This window comes from Salvelinus fontinalis, unplaced genomic scaffold (assembly GCF_029448725.1).
Source record: "Salvelinus fontinalis isolate EN_2023a unplaced genomic scaffold, ASM2944872v1 scaffold_0006, whole genome shotgun sequence".
In the NCBI taxonomy this organism is placed as follows: Eukaryota; Metazoa; Chordata; class Actinopteri; order Salmoniformes; family Salmonidae; genus Salvelinus; species Salvelinus fontinalis.
In genome coordinates, this window is record NW_026600215.1 from 495,556 (window position 1) to 509,492 (window position 13,937).

The window sequence follows — 13,937 nt, forward strand, 5'->3', positions numbered from 1 at the left end:
ATGCATGAGGCCAAGGCTTTTTCGATCACAGAAGTCAACAAATGAGGGTGACTGGGGACATGCGGGGCCTGGGTTTACCTCCACATCACCCGAGGAACAGAGTAGTAGTAGGATGAGGGTGCGGCTAAAGGCTATCAAAACTGGTCGCCTAGAGCGTTGGGGACAAGGAATAAAAGGAGCAGATTTATGGGCGTGGTAGAATAGATTCTGGGCATAATGTGCAGACCAGGGTATGGTGGGGCACGGGTACAGCGGAGGCAAGCCCAGGCACTGGGTGATGATAAGAGAGGTTGTATCTCTGGACATGCTGGTCTCAATGGGTGAGGTCACCGCATGTGTGGGGGGTGGGACAAAGGAGGTATCAGAGGTACGGAGAGTGGAACTACGGGGTCCATTGCAAACCAAAACAATGATAACTAGCCTGAACAACAGTATGCAAGGCATATTGATATTTGAGAGAGACATACAATAAGGCATAAAGTGATTGCAGGTCTTGATTGGGAGAGCTAGCTAAAACAACAGGTGAGATAACAGCAGCTAGTCAGCTAACACAGCAACAGCAGGTAAAAATGGCGACGACTAGGCAGAGAGGGTCGGATTAACTACACACAGATCCTGAGATAAAGCACAAAGCCGACAGATAAAACACAAATAAACAGAATGGAGTACCGTGAATTAATGGACAGTCAAGCAGGCATCAGCTATGTAGCCAAGTGATCATAGTGTCCAGGGGGCAGCCGTAGATGGAGCAGGGAGGCCTCCACTAAGCTAGCACGCGGCGTTTAAAGTTAGTAGCACGGGGGGTGGTCTGCTCAGACGGAGGGGGTCTGCTCAGACGGAGGCCGGTTGAGGGCACAGCGGATGGGGTATTCGTCTGCAGACCAGACGTGGTCGTGTCGACAGAGAATCCAAGCCGGATGGCGGTGGCGAAAGAGAGGTTGTGAATTGTAGAATTGTGTTTGCTAACTGGTGCTAGCTTCGTGGCAGTGGCGCTAGCTGCGCTAGCTGCAAGCTAGCTGTGAGGATCAGAAGTAGTGGCTCAGGGATTACGGCAGGAATCCGGCGTTGTTGTCGAGAGACAGTCCGATGCTGGTAAATTGGTGAGTAATATCCAGGCTGATAACAGGGCTGGTGTCTGTGCAGAAGGTAAAAGCTGCTAGCAGCGGCAAAAAAAATGGCTAAATTAGCTTGTAGCTGATTCGCTGGTTAGCTACTGGGGGTTCTTGAAAGTATTCTAAAGTAAAAAAAATAATAGCGATTCCGTATCACATTGGGTGAGGTAGGGTACCGGAAGGTATAATCGAATTAAAAATCGAAAAGAGATAGAAAAAAAATGTTAAAATATATACAAGAAATACGAAAAAATTCAAATGAACACGAGAGGACTAAAGAGACACGTCTACACTGCTACGCCATCTTGGATTCAATGCCATCTTGGATTCATCTTGGATTCTATATGATACGACTCCTCCAATCCTGGATCCTCTCTATGATACCACTCCTCTAATCCTGGTTCCTCTATGATACCACTCCTCTAATCCTGGATCCTCTATGATACCACTCCTCTAATCTTGGTTCCTATATGATACCACTCCTCTAATCCTGGATCCTCTATGATACAACTCCTCTAATCCTGGATCCTCTCTATGATACCACTCCTCTAATCCTGGATCCTCTATGATACCACTCCTCTAATCCTGGATCCTCTATGATACCACTCCTCCAATCCTGGATCCTCTCTATGATACCACTCCTCTAATCCTGGATCCTCTCTATGATACCACTCCTCTAATCCTGGATCCTCTCTATGATACCACTCCTCTAATCCTGGATCCTATATGATACGACTCCTCTAATCCTGGATCCTCTCTATGATACCACTCCTCTAATTCTGGATCCTCTCTATGATACCACTCCTCTAATCCTGGATCCTCTATGATACCACTCCTCTAATCCTGGATCCTCTCTATGATACCACTCCTCTAATCTTGGTTGCTATATGATACCACTCCTCTAATCCTGGATCCTCTATGATACCACTCCTCTAATCCTGGTTCTTATATGATACCACACCTCTAATCCTGGGTCATATATGATACGACTCCTCTAATCCTGGATCCTCTATGATACCACTCCTCTAATCCTGGATCCTCTCTATGATACCACTCCTCTAATCCTGGATCCTCTCTATGATACCACTCCTCTAATCCTGGATCCTCTCTATGATACCACTCCTCTAATCCTGGATCCTCTATGATACCACTCCTCTAATCCTGGATCCTCTATGATACCACTCCTCTAATCCTGGTTCCTATATGATACCACTCCTCTAATCCTGGTTCCTCTATGATACCACTCCTCTAATCCTGGTTCCTATATGATACCACTCCTCTAATCTTGGTTATTATATGATACCACTCCTCTAATCCTGGGTCATATATGATACCACTCCTCTAATCATGGTTCCTCTATGATACCACTCCTCTAATCCTGGTTCCTATATGATACCACTCATCTAATCCTGGATCCTCTATGATACCACTCCTCTAATCCTGGATCCTCTATGATACCACTCCTCTAATCCTGGTTCCTATATGATACCACTCATCTAATCCTGGATCCTCTAAGATACCACTCCTCTAATCCTGGATCCTCTCTATGATACCACTCCTCTAATCCTGGATCCTCTATGATACCACTCGTCTAATCCTGGATCCTCTCTATGATACCACTCCTCTAATCCTGGATCCTCTATGATACCACTCCTCCAATCCTGGATCCTATGTGATACCACTCCTCTAATGCTGGATCATCTATGATACCACTCATAATATCCCGGATCCTCTATGATACCACTCCTCTAATCCTGGATCCTATATGATACTACTCCTCTAATCCTGGATCCTATATGATACCACTCCTCTAATCCTGGATCCTCTATGATACCAATCATCTAATCCTGGATCCTCTATGATACCACTCTTCTAATCCTGGATCCTATATGATACCACTCCTCTAATCCTGGATCCTCTCTATGATACCACTCCTCTAATCCTGGATCCTCTATGATACCACTCCTCTAATCCTGGATCCTCTATGATACCACTCCTCTAATCCTGGATCCTACATGATACCATTCCTCTAATCCTGGATCCTCTCTATGATACCACTCCTCTAATCCCGGATCTCTCTATGATACCACTCCTCTAATCCTGGATCCTCTCTATGATACCACTCCTCTAATCCTGGTTCCTATATGATACCACTCCTCTAATCCTGGATCCTCTATGATACCACTCCTCTAATCTTGGTTCCTATATGATACCACTCCTCTAATCCTGGTTCCTATATGATACCACTCCTCTAATCTTGGTTCCTATATGATACCACTCCTCTAATCCTGCTTCCTATATGATACGACTCCTCTAATCCTGGATCCTCTCTATGATACCACTCCTCTAATCCTGGATCCTCTCTATGATACCACTCCTCTAATCCTGGATCCTCTCTATGATACCACTCCGCTAATCCTGGATCCTCTCTATGATACCACTTATCTAATCCTGGATCCTATATGATACCGCTTCTCTAATCCTGGATCCTCTCTATGATACCACTCCTCTAATCTTGATTCCTATATGATACCCCTCCTCTAATCCTGGATCCTCTATGATACCACTCCTCTAATCCTGGATCCTCTATGATACCACTCATCTAATCCTGGATCCTCTATGATACCACTCCTCTAATCCTGGATCCTCTCTATGAGACCACTCCTCCAATCCTGGTTCCTCTATGATACCACTCATCTAATCCTGGATCTTCTATGATACCACTCCTCTAATCCTGGTTCCTATATGATACCACTCCTCTAATCCTGGATCCTCTCTATGATACCACTCCTCTAATCCTGGATCATCTATATGATACCACTCCTCTAATCTTGGTTCCTACATGATGCCACTCCTCTAATCCTGGATCCTCTATGATACCACTCCTCTAATCCTGGATCCTCTCTATGATACCACTCCTCTAATCCTGGATCCTCTCTATGATACCACTCCTCTAATCCTGGATCCAATATGATACCACTCCTCTAATCCTGGATCCTCTATGATACCACTCCTCTAATCCTGGTTCCTATATGATACCACTCCTCTAATCCTGGTTCCTATATGATACCACTCCTCTAATCCTGGATCCTCTATGATACCACTCCTCTAATCCTGGTTCCTATATGATACCACTCCTCTAATCTTGGATCCTCTATGATACCACTCCTCTAATCCTGGATCCTCTCTATGATACCACTCCTCTAATCCTGGTTCCTATATGATACCACTCCTCTAATCCTGGATCCTCTCTATGATACCACTACTCTAATCCTGGTTCCTATATGATACGACTCCTCTAATCCTGGATCCTCTCTATGATACCACTTCTCTAATCCTGGATCCTCTCTATGATACCACTCCTCTAATCATGGATCCTCTATGATACCACTCCTCTAATCTTGGTTCCTATATGATACCACTCCTCTAATCCTGGATCCTCTATGATACCACTCCTCTAATCCTGGATCCTCTCTATGATACCACTCATCTAATCCTGGATCCTCTATGATACCACTCCTCTAATATTGGTTCCTCCATAATACCACTCCTCTAATCCTGGTTCCTATATGATACCACTCCTCTGATCCTGGATCCTCTCTATGATACCACTCCTCTAATCCTGGATCCTCTCTATGATACCACTCCTCTAATCCTGGTTCCTATATGATACCACTCATCTAATCCTGGATCCTCTCTATGATACCACTCATCTAATCCTGGATCCTATATGATACGACTCCTCTAATCCTGGTTCCTATATGATACCACTCCTCTAATCTTGGTTCCTCTATGATACCACTCCTCTAATCCTGGATCCTCTATGATACCACTCCTCTAATCCTGGTTCCTATATGATACCACTCCTCTAATCCTGGATCCTCTATGATACCACTCCTCTAATCCTGGATCATCTACATGATACCACTCCTCTAATCTTGGTTCCTATATGATACCACTCCTCTAATCCTGGATCCTCTATCATACCACTCCTCTAATCCTGGATCCTCTTTATGATACCACTCCTCTAATCTTGGATCCTCTCTATGATACCACTCCTCTAATCCTGGATCCAATATGATATCACTCCTCTAATCCTGGATCCTCTATGATACCACTCCTCTAATCCTGGTTCCTATATGATACCACTCCTCTAATCCTGGATCCTCTATGATTCCACTCCTCTAATCCTGGATCCCCTCTATGATACCATTCCTCTAATCCTGGATCCTCTATGATACCACTCCTCTATTCCTGGATCCTCTATGATACCACTCCTCTAAACCTGGTTCCTATATGATACCACTCCTCTAATCCTGGATCCTCTCTATGATACCACTCCTCTAATCCTGGTTCCTATATGATACCACTCCTCTGATCCTGGATCCTCTCTATGATACCACTCCTCTAATCCTGGATCCTCTCTATGATACCACTCCTCTAATCCTGGTTCCTATATGATATCACTCCTCTAATCCTGGATGCTCTCTATGATACCACTCCTGTAATCCTGGATCCTCTATGATACCACTCCTCTAATCCTGGATCCTCTATGATACCACTCCTCTAATCCTGGATCCTCTATGATACCACTCCTCTAATCCTGGATCCTCTCTATGATACCACTCCTCTTATCCTGAATCCTCACAATGATACCACTCCTCTAATCCTGGATCCTCTATGAAACCACTCCTCTAATCCTGGATCCTCTCTATGATACCACTCATCTAATCCTGGATCCTCTCTATGATACCACTCATCTAATCCTGGATCCTATATGATACGCCTCCTCTAATCCTGGATCCTATATGATACCACTCCTCTAATCCTGGATCCTCTATGATACCACTCCTCTAATCCTGGTTCCTATATGATACGACTCCTCTAATCCTGGATCCTCTCTATGATACCACTCCTCTAATCCTGGATCCTCTATGATACCACTTTTTCAGAGGGGGGGGGGGGGGGGGGGGTTACAGGTCCACAACCTCTCAACTAAATGCATACAAATATAGTCCCGATCCACCCGCCCGCCCGCACCCTCCCTCCCCACCCAGAAACCATGATAACAAAGTTCCTCCGACGCGGCCTGCTACCAAGGACTGTGGGATCTCCTTCTCCGTGGCCAACGTGAGTAAGACATTTATGCTTGTTAAACCTCGCAAGGCTGCCGGCCCAGACGGCATCCCTTTCCGCGTCATCAGAGCATGCGCAGACCAGATGGCTCGTGAGTTTACGGACATATTCAATCTCTCTCTATCCCAGTCTGCTGTTCCCACATGCCTCAAGAAGTCCACCACTGCTCCTGTACCCAAGAAAGCGAAGGTAAACAAACGAAATGACTACTTATGTCATCATGAAGTGCTTTTGAGAGGCTAGTTAATGATCATGTCACCATGACACCCTAGACCCACTCCAATTTACATACCGCCCCAATAGATCCACAGACAATGCAATCGCCATCCTGGACATCCTGATGGGCCGCCCACCCCCGCCCCCCCCCCCCCCCCCCCCCAGGTGGTGAAGGTAGGAAACCACACCTTGACTTCGCTGATCCTCAACACAGGGGCCTCACAAGGGTGCGTGCTCAGCCCAATCCTGTACTCCCTGTTCACCCATGACTGCGTGGCAATGCAGGCCTCCAACTCAATCATCAAGTTTGCAGATGACACAATAGTAGTAGACCTGATTACCAACAATGACGAGACAGCCAACAGTGTGGAGGTGAAGGCCCTGGGAGAGTGGTGACAGGAAAATAACCTCTCCCTCAATGTCAACAAAACAAAGGAGCTGATTGTGGACTTCAGGGAACAGCAGAGGGAGCACCCCCCTATCCACATCGACGGGACAGCAGTGGAGAAGGTGGAAAGCTTAAAGTTCCTCGGCGTACACATCACCGACAAACTGAAATAGTCCACCCACACAGACAGCGTGGTGAAGAAGGCACAACAGCACCTCTTCAACCTCAGAAGACTGAAGAAATTCAGCTTGATCCCTTAAACCCTCACAAACTTTTACAGACGCACAATGAGAGCATCCTGTCGGGCTGTATCACTGCCTCGTACGGCAACTGCTCCGCCCACAACCGCAGGGCTCTCCAGAGGGTAGCGAGGTCTGCACAACGCATCACTGGGGGCAAACTACCTGCCCTCCAGGACACCTACACCACCCGATGTCACAGGAAGGTCATCAATGACATCAACCACCCGAGCCACGGCCTGTTCACCCCGCTATCATCCAGAAGGCGAGGTCAGTACAGGTGCATCAAAGCTTGGACCGAGAGACTGAAAAACAGGTTCTATCTCAAGGCCATCAGACTGTTAAATAGTCATCACTAGCCGGCTTCCACCCAGTTATGCAACCCTGCAGCTTAGAGGCTGCTGCCCTATATACATCGACTTGGAATCACTGGCCACTTTAATAATGTTTAACTTCTTAAGGGGTAGGGGGCAGTATTTTCACGTCCGGATGAAAAGCATGCCCAGAGTAAACGGCCTGCTACAAAGCCATAAAAGCTAGAATATGCATAGTATTAGTAGATTTGGATGGAAAACACTGACGTTTCTAAAACTGTTTGAATGATGTCTGTGAGTATAACAGAACTCATCAGGCAGGCAAAAACCTGAGAAAAAATCCAACCAGGAAGTGAGAAATCTGAGGTTGGTCGATTTTCAACTCAGCTCCTATTGAAGATACAGTGGAATATTGGTAATGTTGCACTTCCTAAGGCTTCCACTAGATGTCAACAGTCGTTAGAACCTTGTCTGATGCCTCTACTGTTTAGTGGAGCCGAAGGAGAGAGGAATGAGTCAGGTCTGCCATGACCTGAACAAGCTCTGACCACGCTCACATGAGAGCGAGCTCTATTCCATCGCAATTCTGAAGACACAGAAGACACTGAAGACACTTTGTTTGTCATGTTTTTACGGACTGTAATATAACTTTTTAATCTTTTCGTCCGTACTTTCCGCTGGACATGCCCGCTCGTCGTGAATTTGGAAAGTGCACTGAACGCTAGAACAACAAGGAGGAATTTGGACATAAATGATGGACATTATCGAACAAAACAAACATTTATTGTGGAACTGGGATTCCTGGGAGTGCATTCTGATGAAGATCATTAAAGGTAAGTGAATGTTTATATTGTTACTTCTGATTTCTGTTGACTGCACAATATGGCGGCTACATTTGTGTCTTGATTGGGCTCTGAGCGCCGACTCAGATTATTGCATGGTTTGCTTTTTTCGGTAAAGCTTTTTTTAAATCTGACACAGCGGTTGCATTAAAGAGAAGTGCATCTAAAATTCCATGCATAACAGTTGTATCTTTTAGCAATGTATTTTATAAGTATTTCTGTAAATTGATGTGGCTCTCTGCAAAATCACCAAATGTTTTGGAACTACTGAACATAACGCACCAATGTAAACTGAGATTTTTGGATATAAATATGAACTTCACCTAACAAAACATACATGTATTGTGTAACATGAAGTCCTATGAGTGTCATCTGATGAAGATCATCAACGTTTAGTGATTCATTTTTTCTATATTTCTGCTTTTTGTGAATCCTCTCTTTGGCTGGAAAAATGGCTGTGTTATTCTGTGAATAGCCACTCACCTAACATATTCGTTTGGTTTGCTTTCGTCATAAAGCGTTTTTGAAATCGGACACTGTGGCTGGATTTACAACAAGTGTATCTTTAAAATGGTGTTAAATACATGTATGTTTGAGGAATTTTAATTATGGGATTTCTGTTGTTTTGAATTTGGCGCCCTGCAGTTTCACTGGCTGTTGAAGAGGTGGGACGCTAACATCTCACGTACCCTAGAGAGGTTAAATAATGTTTACATACTGCTTTACTCATCTCATATATATATATACTGGATTCTATTCTCCTGTATTTTAGGTAATGCCATTCCAACATTGCTCGATCTAATATTTATATATTTCTTAATTCCATTATTTTACTTTTATATTTGTGTGTATTGTTGTGAATTTTTAGATACTATTGCACTGTTGGAGCTAGGAATACAAGCATTTCCCTACACCGGCAATAACATCTGCTAAATATGTGTATGTGACCAATAAAATTGGATTTGATATGATTTAAAAATGGAGAGCTGTGAAGAAAATAAATTGCTCTGAGCAACATTCGTCCTCCATTAAGCTCCATGTCTGCATCTCTTGTGGTGTCGTCTGCTGGTACGATGGTACCCTTTCTGAACTAGTCTTACACTCCATCTTTCCAATGAATAATTAATAATGGAACAGCTGGTGCTCTCATGCATGCTTCAGTGTTGTTTGCCTCGAAGCGAACATAAATGGCATTTATCCCGTCTGGTAGGTTCGCATCACTGGGCAGCTCGCGGCTGGGCTTCCCTCTGTAGTCCGTACATCCAACAAGCATTAGAGCAGGTGTAGTAGGTGTCCGGATTAGTAGTTATAAGCGTCCGGATTAGTATCCTGCTCTCTGAAAGCCTTTAGCTTGGTGCGGATGTTGCCTGTAATCCACTGCTTCTCGTTTGGATATGTACGTACGGTCATCGGGGACTACGTTGTCGATGCACTTATTGATAAAGCCGGTGACAGATGTGGTATACTCCTCAATGCCATTGGATGAATCCCGGAACATATTCCAGTCTGTGCTGCAAAACAGTCCTGTAGTCTATCATCCACGTCATCTGACCACTTCCGTATTGAGCGAGTCACTGGTACTTCCTTCCTGTTTTCGTTTTTGCTTGTAAGCAGGAATCAGGATAGAATTGGATAGAAGGATAGAATTGTGATCAGATTTGCCAAACGGAGGGCGAGGGAGAGCTTTGTATGCGTCTCTTTGTGTGGAGTAAAAGTGATCTCGATTTTTTTCCCCCTCTGGTTGCACATGTGACGTGCTGGTAGAAATGAGGTAAAACGGGTTTAAGTTTCCCTGCATTAAACTCCCCGGCCACGAGGAGTGCGGCTTCTGGATGAGCATTTTCTTGTTTGCTGGGTGCGGTCTAAGGGCCAGCATCGGGGTGTGGTGGTAAATAGACAGCTACGAAAAATACTGACGAAAACACTCTTGGTAGAGAGCATGTATTTAAACATTATTTAAACATTATTATATATTTTTTTTAATATAAAGTACTACTTAAGTAGTTTTTGGGGTATCTTTACTTTACTATTTATATTTTTTCTGACAACCAAAAGTACTCTTTACATTTTGAATGTTAAGCATGACAGGAAAATGGTCCAATTCATACATGTAAATAAGAGTTTGTTCTTAACTGACTTGCCTAGATATGTAAAGGTAAAAAAAAACACAAAATAAAGAGAACATCCCTGGTCATCCTACTGCCTCACTAAACACTCATGCTTCATCTGTAAACTATGTCTGAGTGTTGGAGTGTACCCCTGGCTATCTGTTAATGATGTATGAGTGTTGGAGTGTACCCCTGGAGCTCATCCAGTTTATTTTCCAGTGATTGCACATTAGCCAATAGAACGGATGGTAAAGGCAGGCTACCCACTCACGGACAAATTCTCACAAGGCACCCTGTCAACGTCGTGTGTATAGGTGGCAGGGAAGTCAGAGTAGACGAAGTGTATATGGAGACTTTTAATAAATGTCCATGAAATGCTCCAAACACGAGTAATATACATATATCAAAATAAAATGGGTACAAGGACCCGTCGCACACCTATACACTAATAAAACAACACTTGACATACAACAATCTCTGACAAACACATGAAGGGAAACAGAGGGTTAAATACACAACAGGTAATGAATGGGATTGACAACAGGTGTGTGGAAAGACAAGACAAAACCAATGGAAAATGAAAAATGGATCGATGATGGCTAGAAGACCGGTGAAGTCGACCGCCGAACACCGCCCGGACAAGGAGAGGCAACGACTTCGGCAGAAGTCGTGACATTACCCCCCCCCCTGACGCGCGGCTCCAGCAGCGCGTCGACACCGGCCTCGGGGACGACCCGGAGGGCGAGGTGCAGGGCGATCCGGATGGAGGCGGTGGAATTCTTTTAACATGGAAGGATCTAAAACGTCCTCCACCGGAACCCAGCATCTCTCCTCCGGCCCGTACCCCTCCCAGTCCACGAGGTACTGAAGGCCCCTCGCCCGACGTCTCGAATCCAAAATGGATCGAATAGCGTACGCCGGGACCCCCTCGATGTCTAGAGGAGGCGGAGGAACTTCACGCACTTCAGCCTCCTGGAGCGGGCCAGCCACCACCGGCCTGAGGAGAGACACATGGAACGAGGGGTTAATACGGTAATTAGTGGGCAGTTGTAATCTATAACATACCTCGTTCACTCTCCTCAGGACTTTAAACGGCCCCACAAACCGCGGACACAGCTTCCGACAGAGCAGGCGGAGGGGCAGGTTTCGGGTCGAGAGCCAGACCCTGTCCCCTGGTACGAACACCGGGGCCTCACTGCGGCGACGGTCTGCGCCAATTTTCTGGCGCCTTATGGCACGCTGAAGGTGGACGTGGGCTGCCTCCCAAGTTTCCTCAGCGTGCCGAAACCAATTGTCCACCGCAGGAGCTTCGGTCTGACTCTGATGCCAAGGAGCCAGAACCGGCTGATACCCTAATACACATTGAAAAGGGGTAAGGTTAGTGGAGGAGTGACGTAGCGAGTTCTGGGCTATCTCTGCCCAGGGCACGAACTTCGCCCACTCCCCTGGCCGGTCCTGGCAATAGGACCGCAGAAACCTGCCCACATCCTGGTTAACTCTCTCCACCTGCCCATTACTCTCGGGGTGAAAACCTGAGGTAAGACTAACCGAGATCCCCAGACGTTCCATGAACGCCTTCCAGACCCTTGACGTAAACTGGGGACCCCGATCAGACACTATATCCTCAGGCACCCCATAATGCCGGAAAACATGTGTAAACAGAGCCTCCGCAGTTTGTAAGGCCGTAGGGAGACTGGGCAAAGGGAGAAGACGACAGGACTTAGAGAACCGATCCACAACGACCAGGATCGTGGTGTAACCCTGTGAAGGTGGAAGATCAGTCACAAAATCCACTGACAGGTGCGACCACGGCCGTTGAGGAACGGGTAAAGGTAAAAGCTTACCTCTAGGCAGGTGTCTAGGAGCCTTGCACTGGGCGCACACCGAACAGGAGGAAACATAAATCCTCACGTCCTTAGCTAAAGTGGGCCACCAGTACCTCCCATCAAGACAGCGCATCGTCCGACCTATCCCAGGATGACCAGAGGAGGGTGATGTGTGAGCCCAATAGATCAATCGGTCGCGGACAGCAGACGGAACGTACAGACGACCAGCTGGACACTCAGGAGGAGAGGGCTCTGCACGTGACGCCCGCTCAATGTCCGCGTCCAGCTCCCACACTACTGGCGCCACCAAACACGACTCTGGGAGTATGGGAGTGGGATCCATGGGTCGCTCCTCTGTGTCATACAGCCGAGACAATGCGTCTGCCTTGACGTTCTGGGAGCCTGGTCTGTAAGTAAGCGTAAACACAAAACGAGTGAAAAACATGGCCCACCTTGCCTGGCGAGGATTTAGTCTCTTCGCCTGCCGGATGTACTCCAGATTGCGGTGGTCAGTCCAGATGAGAAAAGGGTGATTAGCCCCCTCAAGCCAATGCCTCCACACCTTCAAGGCTTTTACGACAGCTAACAGCTCTCGGTCCCCCACATCATAGTTACGCTCCGCCGGGCTGAGCTTCTTCGAAAAGAATGACCAGGTACTCATAATGACCTGAGGTGGTGCTAAATGCCGTCTTCCACTCATCACCCCTCCTAATACGCACCAGATTGTACGCACTCCTGAGATCCAATTTTGTGAAGAAGCGGGCCCCGCGCATTGACTCCATTACTGTATTGATCAAAGGTAGCGGGTAACTATATTTTACCGTGATTTTATTAAGGTCTCGATAATCAATGCACGGGCGTAAACCGCCATCCTTCTTCTTCACAAAAAAGAAACTCGAAGAGGCGGGTGAAATGGATGGCTGAATGAACCCCTGACGCAGGGATTCAGAGATATAATTATCCATAGCCACTGTCTCCGCTTGCGACAGAGGATACACGTGACTCCTGGGATATGCAGCGTCTACCAGGAGATCTATCGCACAATCCCCCTGTCGATGGGGTGGTAATTGAGTCGCCTTCTTTTTACAGAAGGCGAGTGCCAAATCGGCATATTCTGGGGGAATGCGCACGGTGGAAACCTGGTCTGGACTTTCCACCGTAGTAGCACCAACGGAAACCCCTACACACCAACCTGAGCACTCTCGCGACCACCCCGTGAGAGCCCTCTGTGGCCAAGAAACAGTGGGGTTATGAGTAGTTAACCAGGGTAGGCCTAACACCACAGAATACGCAGGGGAATCAATAAGGAAAAGACTAATCTTCTCCTTGTGACCCCCCTGCGTTATCATAGACAAAGGTGCGGTGACCTCCCTGATAAACCCTGACCCTATTGGTCGACTATCTAAGGCATGAATAGGGAAAGGCATATCCACAGAAACAACAGGAATCCCTAAACTATGAGCAAAATTTTTATTAATGAAATTCCCAGCCGCGCCTGAATCTACTAGCGCCTTATACTGGGAATGCAGGGAAAAATCCGGAAAGGTGACAGAGACAAACATAAGTGCAGCAGAGGGCTCTGGATGAGTATGGTGCCTACTCACCTGGGGTGATGCCAGAGTGCCCTGCCTGCCTTCTCTATTCCCAGAGGAACCAACCCGGCACCGATCAGCAGTGTGATCTCTGCGATCATAGATGGTGCTCGAGCGGGTACCCCCTCCGGTCTCCCTGCGCACCATCCCTCCCAATTCCATAG